Below are 24,337 nucleotides of genomic sequence, written 5' to 3'. Positions count from 1 at the left end.
TCTGTCCTCCTATCCTCACGTGCAGCTGCTTGAACGGAATCGACCCGGTCATGATGGCAAGCTTTTCAACTTCTGCTTTTAGCTCTTTAACAGAATCGTTGGTTGTTTGTATATCCAAATGTAGATCACAGAGTGCTGGGGTCAGTACAGAGTCTATAGTTTCTCGTACAGTCGACTACCGAATCAAGAGTACTTTGTTGGTCTTTAAGCGCTAGCTTGATACCGTTAGCTATAGCAGCGTCGAGATCCTCTCTGAAGATGGTGGAATCTTTGAATTTTTTCTTTATTGGCGATTGTCCACACTCTCTTTTCCGGCTGTCCTTGACTGCTGGGGCACTCATAGTGAGCTAAATAAAGAGTGGTTAAAAATTTACTGACAGATATACAATTTCTGACAAAGTGAGCAGAGCGAAGGACTATGCGTGCATTGCCGCCGAAGGGTCACGTCATCTCAGCAGAACTGTTTTGACAAAAATGTTGTACATACATAGTTTTGTTGTGATACTGTACTGCATGGATTTCCAGACCGTGTTTAGTCTGAAGCGAAAGCCCCTCTAGCTTTTCCGAGTCTTGTTTTTGTGTCTTTTTGTGTTTTGTAACACAAAGAACTGCAACTTCAATTTCAATTATAAAGCAGCTCTCCTGTGTATTTTTAATGAACAGAAGAAATAAAGATTTACACATCAAAGGTGGAGGCCCAGAGCTACAGTTACCTATGTATTTGGCATGGGATGGGGATGTAGTCCCTCAGATATTATATTTTAGTAAAGATAATAATGACAAATCTGATTCTTAAAGTCCTGAAAGGTGTGAGGTGGGGCCTCCATGAATCACATTTGTATATTCAGCACATCCCATAGATGCTCAATAGGATTGAGATCTGGGAAATTTGGAGGCCAAGGCAACACCTTGAACTCTTTGTCATGTTCCTCAAACCATTCCTGACAATTTCTGCAGTGTGGCAGAGTGAAATATCCTGCTGAAAATGGCCACATCAGAGAACACTATTGCCATGAAAGGGATTTATGTGGTCTGAAACAATCTTTAGATAAGTGCTATATGTCCACATCAATGCCAGAACCCAAGGTTTCCCAGCAGAGCATCACATTGCGTCATTTGACAGTGGACAGGGGTCTCATGGGCACTCTGCCTGGTCTGTGGCTACAAACTGTGATGCACTGTCCTGACACCTTTCTCTCATGTCCAGCATTATATTTTTCAGTAATTTCTAGCTTTTGCTCCCCATGTGCACAGTGCCACATTAATCCTTTGTGGGCCCTGGGCTAACACATATGCCCCCATATGCCGGTTATCTTCAATGAACAAACAGCATATAAAGACGCGTATGTTCTGAAATAAACGTGCACACGAGAAATAAAAATAACCAAACAATATGCGCACATTATAATCCCATAGTAGGCTAAAAATTATTTACATAACTTAAACAATATCATTGAGTAATAATCTTACAAATCAGAAACAGTCCAGCAAATAAAATTAATTAAATATCACTCACCGCTGAAAGGGCTTCTTCCTACTCTTCTTCAAAGAGAATTCCTCAATTAAATCCTTAAATGGGAAAGTTCCCAAGCAACACTGCTCAAAAAAAGTTGCCTGGCAAAATTGCTCAAAATGTTTCCCTGTGTATCATAAGCCTAAGAAAAATACGATAGAGATACAAATTAAATGAACTCGTTTTGCAAATACAGTAGGTTTATTTAACATGTAAACATTTAGCAACTACATTTTTTTTTTTTTTTTTTTTGATTAACATTAAAGGGTCAGTTCACCCAAAAAGGAAAATTAGCCTGTGTTTTGCTCACCCTCAAAGCATCCTAGGTGTATATGACTTTTTTACTTTCAGACGAATCCAATCGGAGTTATATTAAAAATTGTCCTGGCCCCTCCAAGCCTTACAACGGGGAGCAGCTACGTTTGCAATTCAAACAATGATTTTGTAAAAACAATAATTCATTTGTTATTTTTATGGTCTAGGTCAGGGCTGTCCAAACTGAGTTTAGCTCCAACTTGCCTCAACACAACTGCATGGAAGTTTCTAGTATGCCTATTAAGAGCTTGATTAGCTGCTTCAGGTGTGTTTAATTAGGGTTGGAGCTAAACTCTGCAGGACACCGGCCCCCCAGGACCGAGTTTGGACAGCCCTGGTGGTCGTACGGCAAATGCCTGCAAATACGGGACAAACTGTATTCCGGAACGCTTCTCTGATGCCTTAAATACAGGAGGATTTCGGATTATATGGAATGGTTGGCAACCCTATTTAAAACGCAAAAGAGAATTGTCTCGGGGGGGCCCCCTAGTGTTCGGGCTGCAGCCCATGCTGCCCATTAGGATAACACGGCCCTGCATGTGCATCAATGAGCTTTGGGCGCCCATGACCCTGAAACCAGTTCTTCTTCCTTGCATCACTTTTGGTAGGTACTTATTACTGCCTACCAGGAAAACCCAGGTATTTTTCTACTTCCTACACATGAAATTCAAGAACTGACCGTTCACATGCTGTCTAATATCTCCTACCCCTTGACAGGTGACATTGTGCCATATAATTCCCTGTGATTTTCTGTTCTCTATTCATCCCTTTCAGTTCCTCTGCAGCTCAGGGTGTAACTGGAAGATCTGCATTCTTGTTCATACTCATACAGTGATGATAAACTGAAGTCAGGTTATGACAGAGTATTGAGTGACAACAAAAATACAAAAAAAATATTGTTCAGAGAAAAGTTTCACTTTTCAGGATCCAGAATACAACATAGTTTTTTTTTGTTTTTTCAAGAGGAGTTACGACAGGAAGCTTCCCTCTCAAACTCATGTAAGTTTATTTTCTCATTATTTGATGCTATTTCTACAGAATGAGATTAGGACACATCCAACTCTTATTTTATAATGTATAATGTGGAGATATCAGGAACCATAAATGTCAAATCAGTTTTTCCAGAAATTGGAGATCACAGGAGTCATTGTGTAGGGTAGCACTCGAGTATTTTAATAATAATATCATCATAAAATAAGTGACTAAACAAAACAATATTGTTCCTAGTTCGATATCATAATAAATTGATTTTACTTTATACAGCATATATTGTCAAATTGTGTAAGTGTATGTTGTTTGATCCAGTTCACTGTAAATGCATAATTATTAGAAGAACTTTGAAACTTTTTATTTTCAATAAAACATAACATTAAACACTGGTGAATAGCTTTGAGACTCTGAACATGAACATAAAATAAGACCCGAAATAGCAGAATAAACCAAAAGAGAGTCTCTCACGGTTGGAAAACACATTCTTCCCTAAAGAGAAGTTTCATGTTTAGTTCCTGTTCTTAGTTGTTAAAACTTTGACTCCCTCATATTCTTAGAAATAACAATATCCATAAGTTACTTTGTCCTTCACTGAGATGACATCCATGTCTAAAAAAATCCAGTTTTTTTTAAATGAATGAATAAATACATAAAATAAAATGAAGCAGACTTGGATCTATTATAGCACCTTGTCCATTCTTAAAACACAAAAAAACTAAGGCTTAAATGTATTGATTATTATTAAGACATGTTGGGCTTGGCAGCAGTATAAGGCCTTAAGTAAGGGGAAAGAAGCTCTCATTAATACATTCTATGAAACCTTACAAAAAGAAAAATAATTGCAGAATTAAATTAATCTGCAGAATTCAACAGAAAATCGTTCACCCATGGAAACGTGCATGTGATATTTTATAATATTAACAAATACATAGAAATAAAAAATACATTTATTCTGGCCAACACACATGTTCCTGTTTGAGTGTTTCACAATCTCATTGTTATACAGTAAGAACAAGCAGTGCACAATGATTGGTGTCAGCAAGAGCATAACGGCACAAAACGGTGTAATGCTTGTTTCACACTGCAAGGTTTTTCACTTCCAGCCTTCATGGACAATTATATATCATTTATAAATGATTAAATACAAAATGAATAGTAGTTATTAAGATTGATGTGGTTTGGAATTGGTAAAATGTGCTTGAAAAAAAAAAAAAAAAAAGATCAATATCAATGTGCCTAATAATTATGCATGCACTGTGCTCAATTTACACAGAGTGCACGTGATCGCAAAATCGAAAGTGAAAAGCGAGAGCTCATTAAAATGCGATTTCAATATCCTGCATTTTGATAGCGGCTCCCTGATGTGCGAAAATTATATACAATATTAGAATGTTTGCAGGAGTGGGCGGTAATGGTCAGAAATTCAGCGGGAGCAAGCTTAAGAAAACTGTGCCTTGCAGGGATCTAGGCTGCGCATCAATACACACTAAGTTTTTTCGTACAACCCAATCTCCACCCGCAATCATTAGTGCAGTTTCTTTCTGTCTTTAAGGACAATTTTTGAAATAGTGCCATAAACCAAATTTAATTCAAGCACTTCCAAGGACCTATGTTTGTTTTCAAGTAGCGTGGGAACCCTGAGTTTGCCACGGTTCCTTCTATATGGGAGCTTGAGTTCTTTTTCTCTGCTTACATTTGAAATAGGCTAGAGGCAAAATTATTACAAGTAAAAGGCAAACACAGATCAGTAATATCATCCACCAGTCTAATTGTGTTTTTGGTACTCTTTTTCTTCTTCAGTGGATTGGTTTTCATTTTTTGCTGTTGTTTCTGCAACAAAACAAGATCAGAAAAAAAAAAAAAACATTACTACGCTGTGTAAAACAGTAACAAAACAATTCATATTGTATACAGAAAGATTCAAGCTGTTTTTAATTTAAAACTTCAAACATAAATTAACTATTTTTACCCACCTTTGATGATCAGGTGTACAGACTCCTGTTCATTTGAGGGTGTGATATAGCAGTTGAAGTCTCCTGCATCAGCGTGAGTGAGGTTGATGAGTTTGATGGAGAAATTTCCCCTCTTATACTCGTCAGGGAAAGATTGCGCTCTATTCTTATACCGTGGGTCCTGTGACTCTAAATTATCTGTACCTTTAATTAAATTATAAATAATCTCACTGTCTTTGTCTCTCCAAAACACATCAATGTCTTGAAGTTTAAGATCATGTTCAGCTGAAGAACACGGCAGGACAACAGAACCGCCATTATCAGCCTCAACTGTGACATCCAGAGACACTGAAATGATACAAACTGTAATTGTAAACACATAATCCAGCATTTATACATGAGGCATGGATTTATCATTCAAATTTAGTTCAGATGCTCACCTTTGTTTATAAGCACTGCAAGCACACAGATGAAACAGCAACTGTAGAAACACACACAAAAAGTTATGTTAACTTCCTTAATCTTAGCCAGTACAGCTTGACATTGGAAAAAGGCTTGTTTGAGATGCGCAGAACTGATCACTGTCTGACTAGCTGTGATGTCAATATAAATCACAAGAACAAGGTAGGCAAAATTTGTTTACAAGTTGAACAAACTAAAAGTATGATGGAAAGTCACTAATTGCCATTAAAACTTATAATATCAGTTTTGTGGTTAATTTGCCTGATATACATTGACAAATTGTGTCACAGAAATTGTGTTCATTCCAAGTAATGAAACCCTGCATAGACTTGAAACACTTGTCAAATAATTACTCTTATTCAACCTTGACTTAGTACAAATATAATTTTTATGTGGAAAATTAAATTTCTTCTTTTTATATATATTAATATATAATATTTATAAAATAGACATTAAATGGGTTGTAAATGTTAACTAAAATTTCAAAATGCACACAATTACAACTAAATTAACAAATGCTTCCATTTATGTCCCGTAACACTATACTGGATGTTGTATAGGCCTAATTATTCTGTAGATGCTAAATATGATTTAACAGTAAATGTTGTTGTTCATAAGGGAGCATCTTCACCTGTCTTACCCTCCTGGTAAAATCTTTAATATTTTGAATGCACTGTAAGACTCAGTCAATCGAATTACTATCAAATAAAAATAACAGCACATGCACCACGACACAAAAACAATACAACATGCTAATGCTAATGGCTAAAACAGATAACCTGCAACTCGCTAATGGCTAATTAATCAAACCATAATTAATGCATTAAAGACCTTGAAAGGATTTGTTTGTTTGTTAATGCTAGTTTAAGTGAGGATAGAAATAAACTAGGCCAAATACGAGCGAGCAAACTTTCACTTTTTGTACATATCGCGGCAGATCAGATCTGAAATGTATGGGATGAACGGCTCGTGTGAAAACCGAATATCAAGAAGAAATTATGAACATACCCGATGATCATGTTGCCCCTATATAATTAATTTAGCTTGTACATAATTTCCACGATACTACTTTTCTTTGGAAACAGAAAGTACTTAACTCTGTTACCGTTTCCGGGTAGCGGAAATCGTCATACAGACATGGGTTTAAAAAAAAACAAGAAAAAACTTTTAGATTAGCAAATATAATTTTTTTTGTATCTATTCGCATCAACAACAAAATAAAAAGTCACGACTGATTTTTTTTTTTCACGAAGAGTGGGGAAAAAAAACAAAAAACAAAATGTCAATATACAGTCGCTCCCACAGCCACTGTTTTACCTCTGGTTAGTCGCTGCTGGTAGATGCTGGAACTACACCCGACGGCATGTTTCTCCATAGATAGCCTTTCAAAAATAGACATGATTTCTGATGAAATAAAAAGTCTTTCCTTGTTAGAAATATCATTAGAAAAATCATTAAACTGTAACGCAAAGTAAAATATTAGGCTATAACATAAAAAAGTGCAAGTTTTGAGCTACTCGGACAAGACGTTCATTCGATCTATCTCTCTCACTTTAAATTTAATTTTGAAAAACATTTTTTGAAATTATTTAACCCACAAACCCATCTTAAAATCCGTGTGAACTGGAAGTGTGGATTGAGGGAGCATAGCATAGCACTCGCAAGCACACTTATGAATGCTAAAATGACGAATGGGCCATTAGATGGTCTTGTGGACTTAACGGACACGAGCACGTGGTGGCCATTGTATGTCAGTAAGAGTCGACCAGAAGTGTTCCATTTGGGACAGGGCCCATGTCGCCAGGTTGGACAATTTGTGCTTTCCATGTGCTGAACCAACGTCATTAATGGCTTTTATATTTTACGTGCAACACACGTCGTCCTTGTCATCATCACAGAATCTGACCAATGAGGAAAAAGTGCGTCGTCATCAAGGCTTTCACAGCCAATTTTGAGCAACTGCAGCGCCAGACCTCGGCGGCTGGTCTCGTTTGGCTCTCACAGTACTTTGATGTGATGTGATCATAAGGAGGCTGCAGCACTGATCAAAGTCGGACAAATTTTCTAACCAGAATGCATTGCTTTTGTCAGGTGGCAGCCGTTTTTTTGCGGCGCCGCATTGAAGGCGCGGTCACACTGCACTTTTTGTTCCACTGACTTACATTCAATATGCATGTGAAATGCATCAGACCGGAAATGCAAGCCCATGTGAAAAGTTTTCGCATTTCGCTGCGTTCCAAAGTTCGAGCTTGGTGATCTCTGCCATGCGAATTCGCATCACGTGACACCGTGTGACCAATGGCAGATCGATACGTCACAGCATGACCTTGTAGCTAATTTAAAAGAACATAAATTTAAAACTGCAGTGCTGCGGGAAAGTGTAGTAGATTGTATGCTTTTACATTTTAGATGTATTATTATTTGTCATGTTGAATTTAACTTTTTAAAAAGACGCTGCAGAGCATGACGTCATATAACGACCGTTGCAGCATCTGAGGGAATTTTGCATGCTCAAAGTCTAGTGTGACCGGGGCTTAAAGGGTTACTCCACCCCAAAATAAAAATTTTGTCATTAATCACTTACCTCCATGTCGTTCCAAACCCGTAAAAGCTTTGTTCGTCTTCGGAACAAAATTTAAGATATTTTAGATGAAAAACGGGAGGCTTGTGACTGTCCCGTTGACTGCCAAACGATTTTCACTGTCGAGGTCCAGAAAAGTATGAAAGACATCATCAGAATACTCCATCTGCCATCAGTGGTTCAACCATAACGTTATGAAGCTACAAGAATAACATTACCGTAGCGCCATTTTGGAGAGAATCCGCTGGACACACATAGCGTACGCAGTTCTGTGCCGCAATGCAGCGATACACTGTTTTTGTACAAAGCGTAAATACGTGTAGAAGACGTATCCTTGCATTGCGGCGGACACAGAACTGCGTACGCTAGGTGCATCCAGCGGATTCTCTCTAAAATGGCGCTGCGGTGATGTTCCACTGAAGAAAAAAAAAAAATGTTTGTCTTGGTAATCCTTAACCAAAATCTAATCATTTACTTCCGTTCTGGAATAACATTCCTTCTCTGACGACGTCAGTTTGACGGCTTGGGCAGAATATGCTTAACCACACCCCTCCAACCATTAAATTGCTGCAAGTGAAAGATGAGAGGAGGAGCGCAAAAATAAAACCTTGCTCTCTATTAAATATTCCGTTTCAGTTGGAAATACGCCACTACACTAAAATAAAGTTGGCAGCAACTTCCGGTTCACGTGGACTTTAAGTATATAATACCCACGCCGTCAAACTCACGTAATCGGAGAAGGAATGCCATTGAAAACCAGAGTTGCGACATGTTTTGATCTTGCCACCACATGGTTAAGTGGTTCATGGAGCTCTCAATAGTTCCAAACATCTCTGACCACGCGTTACAGCATTTTATTCTGATAAAGAGACAACATTACGTGTTCTTACACTCCTTTGCAGTCGAATATCGAATGGAATTTTATAAATTAAATATATTAATTATATTTTAATTCAGTAATATTTACTTAATATTTTGAGGAGATTATTTGTACTGAATGACAAATTATAATATTATATTTTCTAATATATTTATTCATTTATAATACTTATAGTATTTAAGGTTAAAAAAGAGAAACCATTTTTAAATTCCAATGCAAAGAAGCAAATTAGAGGCATTTGGTAACCAGAAAAATAATATTCATATGTATAATGCCATGGCGTAACCACTAGATGCCTGTATGGCTATTTAATCAATTATACATAGTACAGCTCTAGTCCAATTGCTCAAAAGAGTATTGCTGGTCATAATTGTTTACTGAATTGTTTTAGGTTCTGCATTTTAATATACATTTAGACATTATCAAACACTCAATTTTGATAAGTTTTGATTTTTCTTTTTTTTTTTGAAGTTACATTTAAAAAGGTTTAATTACTCACAACCTAATGTTATTTTATGATATTCACATACACAAGGGATAATGAATGCAAGCAAATATATAATTTAACCCAAAAAGACGTTTAAAATAGTGTTTAAAATAAACAAGTCAACCAATTGCATTTAGCGAAAGTCTTTATTATTTAAAATATCTAGTGAGGCACTATTTAAGTTACATCAAAGTTATTCTTTGAATGGGCAGTCTTCACAGAAACTCATTCGACCTCCTACAATGAGAGAAGGTAGTAGAAACACTAAAAACTGTTACTGCAATTATAGTCTAACTACCTATTATCTAACAACAAACATTAACTATAACATGCTACATAAAATACCACTACAGGCTAGATTCCCGGGAGGTCAACAAATGCGTTAAAATGTCTAAAAATGCAGTAATTTCTTCAATCTACCAGCGAGTGTCTTTGAGAAGCACTGAAATGAATGGGGTTCAATGCTGGAATTATTGGTTGTTTGGAACTATTGGCTGCACCATGACACGCTTTACTTACACATTCCTCAGTTCTCGTCAAAGTCTATGGGAGTGCTGCAACTCTGATTTTCAACAGCTTTGCACCATAGACTCGGTCGGTGTCTCATCATAGCTGGGGTCATTTCGTGGGGGAAAACAATCCTTTCTCCTGCCTAGAAAAGCATGGTTAACCTAGTATGGCCTGCGTAGAATCAATTCTGCCACTCGACAGAGCAAGATACATAGAAAAAACTGAGCTGTATTGGGTTGGATTGTTTGCAAAGTAATGGACAAACGACCCAATGGAATGGGCAGAGGTGTCGTTTCCTGACAACAATATGGCACCTCAATCCAAAGCTGGTGAACTTGCATGGACAGCAAAGCCCAGTGCCACCAAAGATTCTGCCACAGGCAGTGAATGCTGAACACAATTACTGAGGCACAAGCACCCTCTACCAGGCACATAAATGGAATATGTTTGTGGACTGAACGCAGGCTGACGATCAGATGAATTGTCCCGTGTTAGTCAGTTCTTTTTACAGAAGCGATTAGACAGCAGTCATGCTCCCTCTACACCTTTGTATGTGGCCGCTATTATGATTTTTCATTTCCAAATCAATGACCAGTTAAACTCCCTCCTCATTGCTCACTTGGGACTTGGTTTTAGACTTTAGGACTTTAAGTACTTTGTCATTGCACAATGAAACTCTGGTGGAGCAACCCCCCAGGTGCCCACCCGATACACACAAACAAGCAGTGTTGGGGAAAGTTACTTTTAAAAGTAATGCATTACAATATTGCGTTACTCCCTAAAAAAGTAACTAATTACGTTACTTAGCTACTTTTTATGGAAAGTAATGCATTACGTTACTTTTGCGTTACTTTTTAAATATGAACAGGGCTTGATTGTTTTTAATACAAGAAGTTCTAATTATAGCAAATGTAAAAGCCCTTTCACACCAAAAAGTGTAATGAATAAACCTCAGGCTGAAGGAAAAGTAAATTCACATCTGTAAAGTAGAACGCAGGAGAAGATGGTTCAACACTCTTCAGCAATAAAAAAAAACAATGAAGCACAATTGTTAGTTTATCTAAAGTCATTATTGCTTGTTAGTATGGTTGAACTGGATCATCAAAGGTCAACCATTGGTTAATAAAATGGGATTAGATGCATTTGTGTTGTTTAACATGTTTAATTATTGCAGGTTTGTGTCATATTCTGACACATCTTTTGTGTCATAATTCATTTTGATGAATATTAAATCTGTTCTTTGCGAGTGGGATGAATTAATGCATATTCACATTTAGTCTAGAACTACAGTATAACAGCATGTTCACACAGCACACTGCCAGTCAATAAATGGGGAAAAAGTAACTCAGATATTTTCTTGTAAATTAAAAAGTAATGCATTACTTATAGTTACTTGAAAAAAGTAATATTATTACGTGACTCGCGTTACTTGTAATGCGTTACCCCCAACACTGCAAACAAGTGATGCACCATGCACACACCAAAGACACCACTGATATACGTAATAGGCAATAGAATACGATATACACAATACAATAAACAATATACACAATATGCAGAGCTGGGTAGATTACTCACAAATTGTAATCCGTTACTGATTCCAAATTACATGACAAAAATTGTAGTCAGTAACATAATCCGTTACATTACACATTCAGGTGACACATTATAGGTAATATAATCAGATTACTTTTAGATTACTTTTGATTTAACTCGTTCATCACATTGATTTAAATAGCATTATCTTGTACCATAATGATGTAAAAAATGCAAAGAGTAAGAAAACTTGTTCCATTCATTGTAATTTACAACATGAAGTGCATCAAACATATTACATCAAGGTTTCCCAAACTAGGGTTTGTAAAGGAACTGCAGGGGGGTTGTGAGTTTAATGAAAAGCTGACAATTCATTAAATCATAAAAAAAAATGAAAATAAATTATTTTAAAACAAACTCCCTCTCGAGGAAAGTCTCTTCACTTGGGGGCCATATTTGCAATGCCTCTAGGCAGCTCATACAAGATGATATGAATTAATGAATGGGGGAATCCTGAAATCTCAAAAACTGTTTGCTGAACTCACAATTAAATTACATGTCAAATCCGCAACAAAAATATGAAATTAATTGCCCCATGAAAGTTGTTTCTTATGGTCAAATAGCGTTTAAAAAGCTTATTTTTCAGGCCAGACCGGCCAATGCGCATTCGGAGTCATATGTGCATTGGATGGTCTAGTCAGGATTGTCAAAACATTGCAAAACGTTTTTTAAATGGAAACGTTGGTGCGTTGAACACCCTGTTCTGATGACGCAAGAGTTGCAACTATGGCAGCTGAGAAGGCCATTCTTTGTGTTCTTTTTGAAGAATTTTCGGAGCCTGATGAAATCGGTATAAATACGTGTTTAATACTGCAAAATATGCTCAATGTTGCAGTCACAGCCCTTTCCGTCCATTCTTGTGTAAAGCACTTAATTACCATTGTGTATGAAATTTGGTATATAAATAAACTTGCCTTGCAATGAAGCTAAAAACTACATCATGTTGATATGCTATATTGTTACTATAAAACTCTTACGACAAACATGTCTTCTAATATCTTCAATTGTTGCGTATACCGAGCTGCAGCAGACACATTTGTAAACGACTTTACTTGGACCCATTGTGCGAGCTGTCTCTTTAATACGGCGTGGTTTATATACATGTCGTTCATCCCGGAAACCAGGTTTGGGCTTGAATGTGCCCCATGTTTCTATGGAAAATTTGGTACTATAAGGTGGGACTATTCCTCCATATTGCACATTGCAGTTTCTCCCATTCATAAGTATAAGAGTGAACCGTCTTTGTATTTCTATAGTCTTTGTTTTAAATAAAAACAACACTTATAGTAATAACTATAGTAATAACACTTACTAAAAAATATAAAATATTTTTGTTTACCTGCATGCCATGTGATACTTAATTATTGAAATATTTATTTTAAAATCTCAGGGGTACTTAAAGCAAATATAGGCTATTTGGTGAATAAGGTTCAGATTAAAAAAAACTAAGAAATAATGTGAATATGTGCATTTTAATTAGTCATAATTAATAATACATGGTTAAAAAAATCTACAGAGTAATAATTCAAATAAAATTGAATGTGTTCATCAGTAGATGATGCAATGTTGAAACCCTTCTTAAACCTGAAATGATTTTTGTAAATTCAGTGGTCAAATGCTGTCGCCACCTGACTAATGACTGATCTTTGTGTGAATGTCCACAAAATTGTACTATATATATAATATGTATATAATCGGAAGGAAAATTCTAAAAATGAAAAAGAGAAATTAAGGAGAATCAATGAATTATGAATAATTTATTGCTATTGTGAGAATAATATGTAATCATGTAATCCATAAAAAGGTAACTGTAGTCTGATTACGAGTATTTTAAAATGTAACTTACTCTAATTACAAGTACTTAATTTTTGGAATCTGATTACGTAATCCAGATTACATGTAATCAGTTACTACCCAGCTCTGACAATATGCTATTCAACACAGTACTCAAGGGACAAATAGCACATGGCAACAAATGTGCATTAATGTAAACATTATGTTTATGTGCATAAATGTAGTCATTATGTGCAATTAAGCACATTTTGGACATAAAGCTCTAGCAGTGCCTCCATTCAAGCCACTGCTGACAGCTGAATTATAAGCACTCTCACTGAAGAGACTGTACTACTTCTGCGAAGTGAGTCGAGGACTTGCAAGGACTGTCTACTAACACCACTTGCATGAAATTCATGCCAGTGGATTGTAAAGTTATTCTTAAACCCAAGAAGGGTTAGGTGCCAGAGGTGCTCTCAATACTGTTTACAGCTCAGGTCATAATCTTGTTAGTGACTATATGTGATATTGCCAGCACTGTTGCCATTTGTTTTGTCAGCTTGAATACACTGTGATAGCACTGCCACCTGTTCAGTGCTGATTTTCCTGCTGGATCTTCTACCTGTCCTCTCCTTCCCGTGACTGGATTCTTTATCCAGAAGGAAACATATTTCAGATAACTATCTCCTTGCTTCTATTTGAAATAAGCAACTTAAAGGTTTCCCCTTTTCCAAACAATATCAATAGAGATTCATAAGACTGGCCTGCTAATGAGGCTTATTCCTTTAGTTTTAATTAGCAAAAAGAGACACAATTACAAGAGAAATTAAAGCTGCAAGCAGCGATGAATGGGCCCTCGCACCCGGGCTCACCGCCGACCGGTTGCTTCAGGAGAGAGGGAACCGTGAGCAATATGCATTTAAAAAGGCAAACATAGAGGAATATGTCAAAGTTATTTATATGTGCCAAACCTGCTGCCAGCTGGTGGCGCTATGTCTATAACTGAATATTGGCATGTAGATGTCTTCAGGGCAGCACTTTTATCAAACATATGAAGTTTGATGCAGATTGAAAGTAGTATGTTTGAGTTATTATAAAGCATGACATTTCCTATTGCCAAAAGGTGGCGCTATGATTATAACTGAATATTGGCCTTTAGGTGTCTTCAGGCCATGACTCTTACCAAACATGTGAAGTTTGGTGCAGATTGGACATTGCATGTTTAAGTTAGTGTAAAACAAGCCATTTCCTGTTGCCAGCAGGTGGCGCTATGTATATAACTGGAAATTGGCATGTAGATGTCTTCAGGCCAGCACATTTATCAAACATATGAAGTTTGGTGAAGATTGAACATTGCATGTTTAAGTTAGTTTAAAACAAGTAATTTACTGTTGCCAGAAGGTGGCAGTATGATTATAACTGAATATTGGCCTTCAGATGTGTTTAGGCCAGGACTATTATAAATAAAAAGTGTGAAGTTTGGGGCAGATAAGACATTGTATGCCTGAGTTACAACAACTTCCTGTGTCATGGTATTAATAACATGTTTTAGTATTTAGTAAGTGTTGCTAGCATGTTTGACCATTATTCTAGCATGTTTAGCACACAATGGCATAATTTACAGTGTTGCTAAAAGTGCATCACTGTGTAAAACATGTCACTTCCTGTTGTCAGTAGGTGGCGCTATAACTATAACCGAATGTGAGCATGTAGATGTCTTCAGGCCAGGACTGTAATCAAACATGTGAAGTTGGAGGCAGATTGGACATTGTATGCCTGAGTTACAACAACTTCCTTTTTGATGGAGTTAGTAGCATACTTTAGCACTTAGCTAAGTGTTGCTAACATGTTTGAGCATGTTGCTAACATGTTTAGCACACAATGGCATATTTTAATGTGTTGCTAATAGTGCATCACAGTCTAAAACATGTCACGTCCTGTTGCCAGCAGGTGGCGCTATGACTATAACCAAATACGGGAATGTATATGTGTTCAGGACAGGCCTCTTATCAAACTTGTAAAATTTGGGGCAGATTGGACACTGCATGCCTGAGTTACAGCAACTTCCTGTTTCACTGCATTACTAGCATGCTTTAGCACTTAGCTAAGTGTTGCTAGCATGTTTTAGTATGCTTGTAGCATGCTGCCAGCCTATTTATCACTTGTTGACACTTTTTAATATGCACCTAGGAGTCCATTACAGTGTTAAACATGTCTCTTCCTGTTGCCAGCAGGTGGCGCTATGACTGTACCCGAATACGGGAATGTAGATGTGTTCAGGACAGGCCTCTTATCAAACTTGTTAAATTTGGGGCAGATTGAACACAGCATGCCTGAGTTACAGCAACTTCCTGTTTCACTGCATTACTAGCATGCTTTAGCACTTAGCTAAGTGTTGCTAGCATGTTTTAGTATGCTTGTAGCATGCTGCCAGCCTATTTATCACTTGTTGACACTTTTAATATGCACCTAGGAGTCCATTACTGTGTAAAACATGTCACTTCCTGTTGTCAGTAGGTGGCGCTATAACTATAACCGAATGTGAGCATGTAGATGTCTTCAGGCCAGGACTGTAATCAAACATGTGAAGTTGGAGGCAGATTGGACATTGTATGCCTGAGTTACAACAACTTCCTTTTGATGGAGTTAGTAGCATACTTTAGCACTTAGCTAAGTGTTGCTAACATGTTTGAGCATGTTGCTAACATGTTTAGCACACAATGGCATATTTTAATGTGTTGCTAATAGTGCATCACAGTCTAAAACATGTCACGTCCTGTTGCCAGCAGGTGGCGCTATGACTATAACCAAATACGGAATGTATATGTGTTCAGGACAGGCCTCTTATCAAACTTGTAAAATTTGGGGCAGATTGGACACTGCATGCCTGAGTTACAGCAACTTCCTGTTTCACTGCATTACTAGCATGCTTTAGCACTTAGCTAAGTGTTGCTAGCATGTTTTAGTATGCTTGTAGCATGCTGCCAGCCTATTTATCACTTGTTGACACTTTTTAATATGCACCTAGGAGTCCATTACAGTGTTAAACATGTCTCTTCCTGTTGCCAGCAGGTGGCGCTATGACTGTACCCGAATCACGGAATGTAGATGTGTTCAGGACAGGCCTCTTATCAAACTTGTTAAATTTGGGGCAGATTGAACACAGCATGCCTGAGTTACAGCAACTTCCTGTTTCACTGCATTACTAGCATGCTTTAGCACTTAGCTAAGTGTTGCTAGCATGTTTTAGTATGCTTGTAGCATGCTGCCAGCCTATTTATCACTTGTTGACACTTTTTAATATGCACCTAGGAGTCCATTACAGTGTTAAACATGTCACTTCCTGTTGCCAGCAGGTGGCGCTATGACTATATCTGAATATGAGCATGCAGATGTGTTCAGGACTGAACTCCTATGAAACGTGTGAAGTTTGGGGCAGATCGGACATTGCTTGCCTGAGTTACAGCAACTTTTTATAGCATTTATGAATCTTGGTTAATGATATGTTCAAAATTGACTACTACATTTTTAATTAATTTCTTGTTAATGTACATCAGTTGCAGTACCATGAACTAACATAAATATTTTTTTACTAACACAAAGAAATATAGTAAAATATATGTTGTTCATACTTAGTTTGTTAGTTTTGAATTAACTAATGTTAAAAACTATGTTCTTGAACTATACTAGTTAACATGAACAATAATTACATAATATTTATTAATGTTAATTAATGTTAAGTTAAAAATTTATTAATACATTATTAAAATTTAAAGTTGTATCTTAACATTAGTTTATGTTCTGTGAATTAACATAAAATTAATATTTTTAATGTTAGAGTTAATTAACATTAAATAAGATTAATAAATGATTTTAAATTATATTGTTCCTTTTTAGTTCATGTTACTTAATGTAATAACTTATGTTAACCAAAGAGACCTTAATGTAAATTGTAACCCATGCTTTTTATATTCTATTCTATTCTATTCTGTTATATTCTATCACTATAATATATATATATATATATATATATGTAAAATAATATTGACAGTACAGAACATTTCAGCTGATTCTATGCATTAATTTTCATTCTGATAGACATACAGGCAGCTCTTGAAATGTAATGCTATGCCTCCATCTGGTGGTCATCCTTGGTATTACACCCTTGGTATTAACTAACATTAAATAAGATTAATAAATGATTTTAAATTATATTGTTCCTTTTTAGTTCATGTTAATTAATGTAATAACTTATGTTAACCAAAGAGACCTTAATGTATATTGTTACAAATACTTTTAATATTCTATAACTATTTAAAAAAAAAAGATAATTATATACAGGTGCTGGTCATATAATTAGAATATCATCAAAAAGTTGATTTATTTAACTAATTCCATTCAAAAGTGAAACTTGTATATTATATTCATTCATTACACACAGACTGATATATTTCAAATGTTTATTTATTTTAATTTGGATGATTAGAGCTTACAACTCATGAAAGTCAAAAATCAGTATCTCAAAATATTATAATATTACTTAAGACCAATACAAAGAAAGGATTTTTAGAAATCCTGGCCAACTGAAAAGTATGAAAATGAAAAGTATGAGCATGTACAGCACTCAATACTTAGTTGGGGCTACTTTTGCCTGAATTACTGCAGCAATGCGGCGTGGCATGGAGTCGATCAGTCTGTGGCACTGCTCAGGTGTTATGAGAGCCCAGGTTGCTCTGATAGTGGCCTTCAGCTCATCTGCATTGTTGGGTCTGGTGTCTCTCATCTTCCTCTTGACAATACCCCATAGATTCTCTATGGGGGTCAGGTCAGGCGAGTTTGCTGGCCAGTCAAGCACAGTAACACTATGGTCATTGAACCAGCTTTTGGTACCTTTGGCAGTGTGTGCAGGTGCCAAGTCCTGCTGGAAAATAAAATCAGCATCTCCATAAAGCTTGTCAACAGAAGGAAGCATGAAGTGCTCTAAAATTTCCTGGTAGATGGCTGCATTGACTGTGGACACCAGAAAACACAGTGGACCAACACCAGCAGATGACATGGCAGCCCAAATCATCACAGACTGTGGAAACTTCACACTGGACTTCAAGCAACATGGATTCTGTGCCTCTCCACTCTTCCTTCAGACTCTGGGACCTTGATTTCCAAATGAAATGTAAAATTTACTTTCATCTGAAAAGAGGACTTTGGACCACTGAGCAACAGTCCAGTTCTTTTTCTCCACAGCCCAGTTAAGATGCTTCTGACGTTGTCTCTGGTTCAGAAGTGGCTTGGTAGCCCTTTTCCTGAAGACGTCTGAGCGTGGTGACTCTTGATGCACTGACTCCAGCTTCAGTCCACTCCTTGTGAAGCTCTCACAAGTGTTTGAATCGGCTTTGCTTGACTGTATTCTCAAGCTTGCAGTCATCCCTGTTGCTTGTGCACCTTTTCCTACCCAAATTCTTCCTTCCAGTCAACTTTGCATTTAATATGCTTTGATACAGCACTCTGTAAACAGCCACACCTTTCAGTAATGACCCTCTGTGTCTTACCCTCTTTGTGGAAGGTGTCAATGTTCATCTTCTGGATCATTGCCAAGTCAGCAGTCTTCCCCATTATTGTGGTTTCAAAGAACAAGAGATACCCAGAATTTATACTGTAGGGATGGTCATTTATTCAAACTCAAATGTAAATATTCTAATATTTTGAGATACTGATTTTTGACTTTCATGAGCTGTAAGCTCTAATCATCAAAATTAAAAGAAATAAACATTTGAAATATATCAGTCTGTGTGTAATGAATGAATATAATATACAAGTTTCACTTTTTGAATGGAATTAGTGAAATAAATCAACTTTTTGATGATATTATAATTATATGACCAGCACCTGTATATATATGTGTGTGTGTGTGTGTGTGTGTGTGTGTGTGTGTGTGTGTAAAGAATACTGAGAGTACAGAGCATTTCAGATGATTCTATGCATTCTTTTTCATTCTGATACAAAGACAGGCAGCTCATGAAAAATAAGGTCATGCCTCCATCTGGTGGTCATCCTTAGTATTACACTCTTCACCTTTAAACCAATTTCACTTATAGTTTTAATTGTTTTGTGGCCCCTGAGCATGATACATTTTTGAAACTAAGCATGTTTCCTCAGAATGATTTGTTATATTTATGTAAAAAGTTTTGAAGTGTTTGGAAACTGCACTTTAAAGATATAAGAAAATTACTGCTATTTGTTTTACTGTTACTTTAATAAATCACCATTACCACACCGTTCGAGATATCCTAAATCCGTCCGCAATTTAAAATCTTCAGTATATTGGCATCATGTTGACAAAGTTTGGTGTGAACTACTTGTTTCTGCTTGGAGGAGTATGAGTTTATTTACAGCCTGTTTTCTCAAAAAACAAACATTCAAATAAAAATAGCCGACTTCTTGTTGGTCGTAGCTAATGACTGTAAATTAGAAAGTTGTCCGGCTTAATAAGAACAATTTATGTACCGAGTTTGGTGTCTGTAGCTAAAACTAACCCCCCACTTTTGACAAAAGGTGGCGCTATAGAGTGCCTCTTCCACGCCCATTTATGAGCTTTTTCCGGTGTCTAACTATTATTAATACGGATATGTGTATTGAGTTTCATGGAATTCTAAGCATGTTATCTGCCTCAAAATCACCGGAAAAGAATATTCAACTTTGACATATTACCATGGCAACAATATTTTAGATATCAATATTCCCTTCAAAGTTTTACATCGGCCGTGTTTTGTCATCACAGTAACTCCAAGCCTCAGTGAATGTAAAACATCAGCTGACACTCAAACTAAATGACACGTATCTATGTATTTGAGAACCAGTCTGATCACTATCAGAACAAACTTAAGTGCTATCATAACCATATAATACAGAAACACAACACAGCAATGATATAATACATACAATTCAAAATGCCCTGTTTTTGCATGCTAGGTATTTGTTGGATGAATAATATGTCAAACTGAAGAGACATATTAATGATAATAGATATACAACAAATGTGGGCCAAAAAGTTCAATTTGATTAATGTAACCATGAAGGAAAAACACAAAACCAAATATGTGTGCTGATATGCCTATAAACCAATTTGAATGAAATCTGAATTGCAAATTTATGAAAAGGCTGCATGTTTGACCTTTGATTCTCTCTTTCAGGTCAGAATGAAGACGTCAGATCTGCATTCTTGATGTACTTGACAGTGATGATAAAGACAATGTATTGAGACGCAATGACAGCAGGAATGTTTGAGAGTTCAGCAAAAAGACACTTTAAATATATGACTCTGAACTGTGGCGAGATGCATGGAGAAATTTACATTATACTATGTAAAGTTTTAGACAAAACAGGTTTATGTTTTAACAGTATTGCAATATTGCTCACCCTTTTAAAACAGCTTTTGTCATAGTTTTTCATATTTTTTTGAGAATACTCACATACACAGCAACTGTATGTTTACATGAACTGAATAAGACAGAAGCCAAGAACCTTACTTAATAAATATGTCTGTAGCAATTAATGTTTACTATAACTGAAGTGTTAAATGCTTATCAAATGAGCTTTATTGTTTTATGAGACCCCAAATGACCCCTGACCTCAATGAGCTTTATTTTTTCAACACCTTCTTTAAACCATGAGTACATCTGTGATAAAATTAAACAGAAATACAAAAGTACTATTTTGCATTACTTTGAGTTTGTTACGGGTTTTGTGGTTGTGGTCAATATAACTGAATGCAAATAAAAGACGGGAGAACGAAACGGCTTCAACACACTTTTCCCAGTTTATTACATTAAGATCCCACAAACACAGGGGGGAAACTGAGGACTTCTAAAGGAACAGGAACAAAAGAGCAAACAACGTAATTAAACTCACGTGGGGACAATGACAGATAATTAACTAATGAGGACAGGAACTAAACCAACTTCAGACAGGGCAGACACGTTACAGAGTTTTCATTTTGTCTTTTTTTTTTTTTTTTTGTGCTTCTTCAGAAAACTTTTACCACCAAACATAATAACAATCAAAATCAGGGTAATTATAATTATTAATCAAAAGCCTTTCAGAAAAAAAACCAAAAGCATCCACAAACATTAATTGAAAATAATGTATGTTGGCATGTGTACAGTAATTTTAAACACATCAGGTTTAGGTTTTATATGTACTGTATATTGCAAACCAAAACCAGATTTTCCACTTTTGTTTGTATTATATACTTTTATTAATGTTTTTAATTTATATAAGAATGAATGAAGAAATCAAAGTGCTACACTGATTGTATTTAGACTCATTTCTGTCATTTCAGTGTCTCTGCAGGTCACAGTAGAGATGACCTGTAAACATAATATAAGTGGTGTGCACATTTGAATAGAGTTATTAAAAATAATCAATGTTTGAACTCCAAATAAATGTCCCCTCATCATAACCATCCTCTTTAATGGTCTCTAAGGGCCCCAGTCGTTTGTTGGCCCCTGAATAACATGAACACATGGAAGTGGGCTCTTCTCTCATCCTGCTGTTAAGAGTTTTCCTCTCAAGCACCACTCATTAAATTAAACACAACAGATATTTATCAGACTTCTGCTTTCAAAATTTCATAAATCAACTTGACTTACTTTTTCACACACTGCCCCCTAGAGCCTATATGCAATAACTGCATAACATATATAACACTAAAAATATATCTATATTAAGATTTTGTGTGACTTGTGCTGCTTCTGTTGGCTCAGACTAGATAACTTTAGTTGCCCTCATGCAGTGATGAGTCCAACACCCTGGTTTGTCCCACCACGGACCACTGCTGCTAAATTCTCACCACTGCTGACCTGGAGCAACCCACAAGACTTACTGTTTCAGTGATACTGTGACCCAGGCCCCTGTCAAAGTGGTTCAGATTTTTATTTCTGCTCATTTCTCTTGCATTCAACATGTTGATTATGAGAACTGATTGTTTCACTGCAATATTTGCTTCACAGGTCAAAATGTTTTGGCTTATCAGTGTTTAGTCAAAAGCCAAATTTGATGTCTAGGTGAAAACCTTGTGGAAGCAAGGGTATATCTATCTGTGGCGTATTCCACTTGTATGAACCCAGAAGTGTCTATGATCAAACACAATCAATATGTAAATAATACATTAGTTAATAAAATTGATGGCTTAGTCAGACAGAAAAGGGCTTCATGCAAACACCTCATCCGATCTGATTGAGCTCGAACCAAATGGAAATTCAGTCAGATCGAAAGTGATAGTGTTTCTTGATGCCGTATTGGCTGATCTCAAACAGGTACGTGTGTATCCTGCACAGAATGCACAAAAGCTAAAAACTAGTGGGAAACACATACGCATATTTATATTATGGTATAAATGTGACTGCATGCATATTTACTATAGATCCCTTAAAATGGGATCATCATACCTTGATTATGACCTTCCTGCACAGATTGCCAGGACTTTCCGCACAAGTCCACACAAAAAAAGATCCAACAGAATCAGAAAAATCAGGATCAAGAGAAGAAAGAAGAGGTTGGCCATCTAAGAGACAGAGTGTGATTTCATCACTAGCACTAATGCAGGTTTGAACATTAAAGAAATGGGAAGGGGCAGCAGTTTTATTGGGCTTGTTTTTGGGTCTTGGCATTTTTCTTGATACATTTTATAGGTTAGACTGAATGATACCGTTACTGTTAAGGTGAATCTACAGTACAACTTATGTTGTGTTCATGCTATATTTCTTTAATATAAATGTCATTTGGTTTGAAATTTTAAGTTTGTCTCATGTGTCACTGTAAATCTCAGACAGTTGATTTAGGTTTTTATCCAGTAGATGGCGCCACACAACAGAGAGTCATATACAAACAACTCAGAAAGAGAGACTGTAACTATATTAAAGCAGGTATTATCATAAATGTTTTCAGTTTTCAGCATAAACATCATATTTTGTTGTTTATGCTTAAGAACAATTTGATTGGCTAATGACTTAATTCAAGTAATATGCTCTCTGAAAACTAGGCTTAACATCAACCAATTTTGTTTCTCAAGCGAATTTATCTTGTTTTAGGGATATTTAGACACTTTTACTAAAAAATAAAAAAATAAAAACATGGCAAAGCATGTATGTTTGACACAAGGTCAAAGAGCACATTTGGGATTTCCTTAGAAGTAAAGTGATTTTGCCAAGTAGCATGTGATTCCTTGAAAAACATCCTTGTTGGATAAATATTGGTTGTCCCTATCAATAAATCATATTTCAAGATTGGGTTACAGTCTAATGTTAGTGTTAGGTTAAGGCAAGCTCACACTAAATGTATTTGTTCAACTTATACTGCACATGAGTGTTTCTAACACAGGAAGTAACAGCAGATTTGACATCTTGCTCTTTTCTGACCACCGTAACCAATCGATATTTCTTTTTTCCTGTTTTGTGAAGTATAGTATATAGTATAGTATAGAAAACGCTATCAGTTTTATTTTCTTTTGCTATTGGAGCAAATGAGAATGGTAAAATTGTATTTGTTGTCGTTTCCTTTCACCACTATAAAAGTCAACTGTTACGAGTCATGATAACTTCCACTTCTGAGAACCCTAAAAGGGGGTCAATTAAGTTAGATATATATATATATTTTCAGCAGGTAGCTATAATATATATTACCGAATAAGACTGAACTTATAGAACACAAGTAACAGTTTGATCTGACAAATGTTTTACGCACCTTTAATGAAGATCTCTGGGTCTTGTGCTTGACTTCTGAAGATAAAATACATCCTTCTTGATTCTTTTTCTAAGATGAAATATTGTTTGTTTCTAATTATGTGTTGTACTCAGTGACAAATACTGTAGTTATTTTCTTCAGGTGAAATCTTGCAGATGCCAAAATGTTTCTGTCATCCTGTCGCTCAGGTTTGAAAGTTAAATGGCATCACAGGAATTCAGAACTTCTATTTTGGGAGCATCCAGTTCTTCAGGTTTCGTCTAAAGAAGAGAAAATAGATGATAATAAACTAAATAATAACTTCATAGTTTTTAGTGTGAAATTTCCTTCAAAAACGTTTCTCACCACCATAAATATAGATGACAACAACAGAAATAATAATACATTTAAAAAAAAGATGGAAAATGAATGCTTCCTGTCAATCAATCAATCAATAAAATTGTAATGCAATTTACAACAGTGGGATAAAACTGTTCTTAAAGTAACTCACCTTTTTGCCTTTGCCACATTTGAAAATGAGTTTCCTCAAAGTGACTTGCCG

At 36.1% G+C, this 24,337-nt stretch overlaps 1 long non-coding RNA gene across 2 annotated transcripts; it reads left to right on the top strand.

Moving 5' to 3' along the window:
• The first annotated feature begins 1,814 nt into the window (after window positions 1-1,814).
• On the top strand, window positions 1,815-20,764 carry LOC131530546 (uncharacterized). 2 transcript variants are annotated; one of them, XR_009268417.1, is made up of 3 exons: window positions 1,815-2,432; window positions 2,603-2,827; window positions 20,247-20,764. It is a non-coding gene; the product is annotated as an uncharacterized LOC131530546 (long non-coding RNA). The 2 variants fall into 2 exon arrangements; XR_009268416.1 differs by having other exon boundaries at window positions 1,815-2,467.
• Window positions 20,765-24,337: the final 3,573 nt, after the last annotated feature.

This window comes from Onychostoma macrolepis, chromosome 22 (genome assembly GCF_012432095.1).
Source record: "Onychostoma macrolepis isolate SWU-2019 chromosome 22, ASM1243209v1, whole genome shotgun sequence".
Taxonomy (NCBI): domain Eukaryota; kingdom Metazoa; phylum Chordata; class Actinopteri; order Cypriniformes; family Cyprinidae; genus Onychostoma; species Onychostoma macrolepis.
This window is presented reverse-complemented; position numbering and strand designations above follow the sequence as displayed.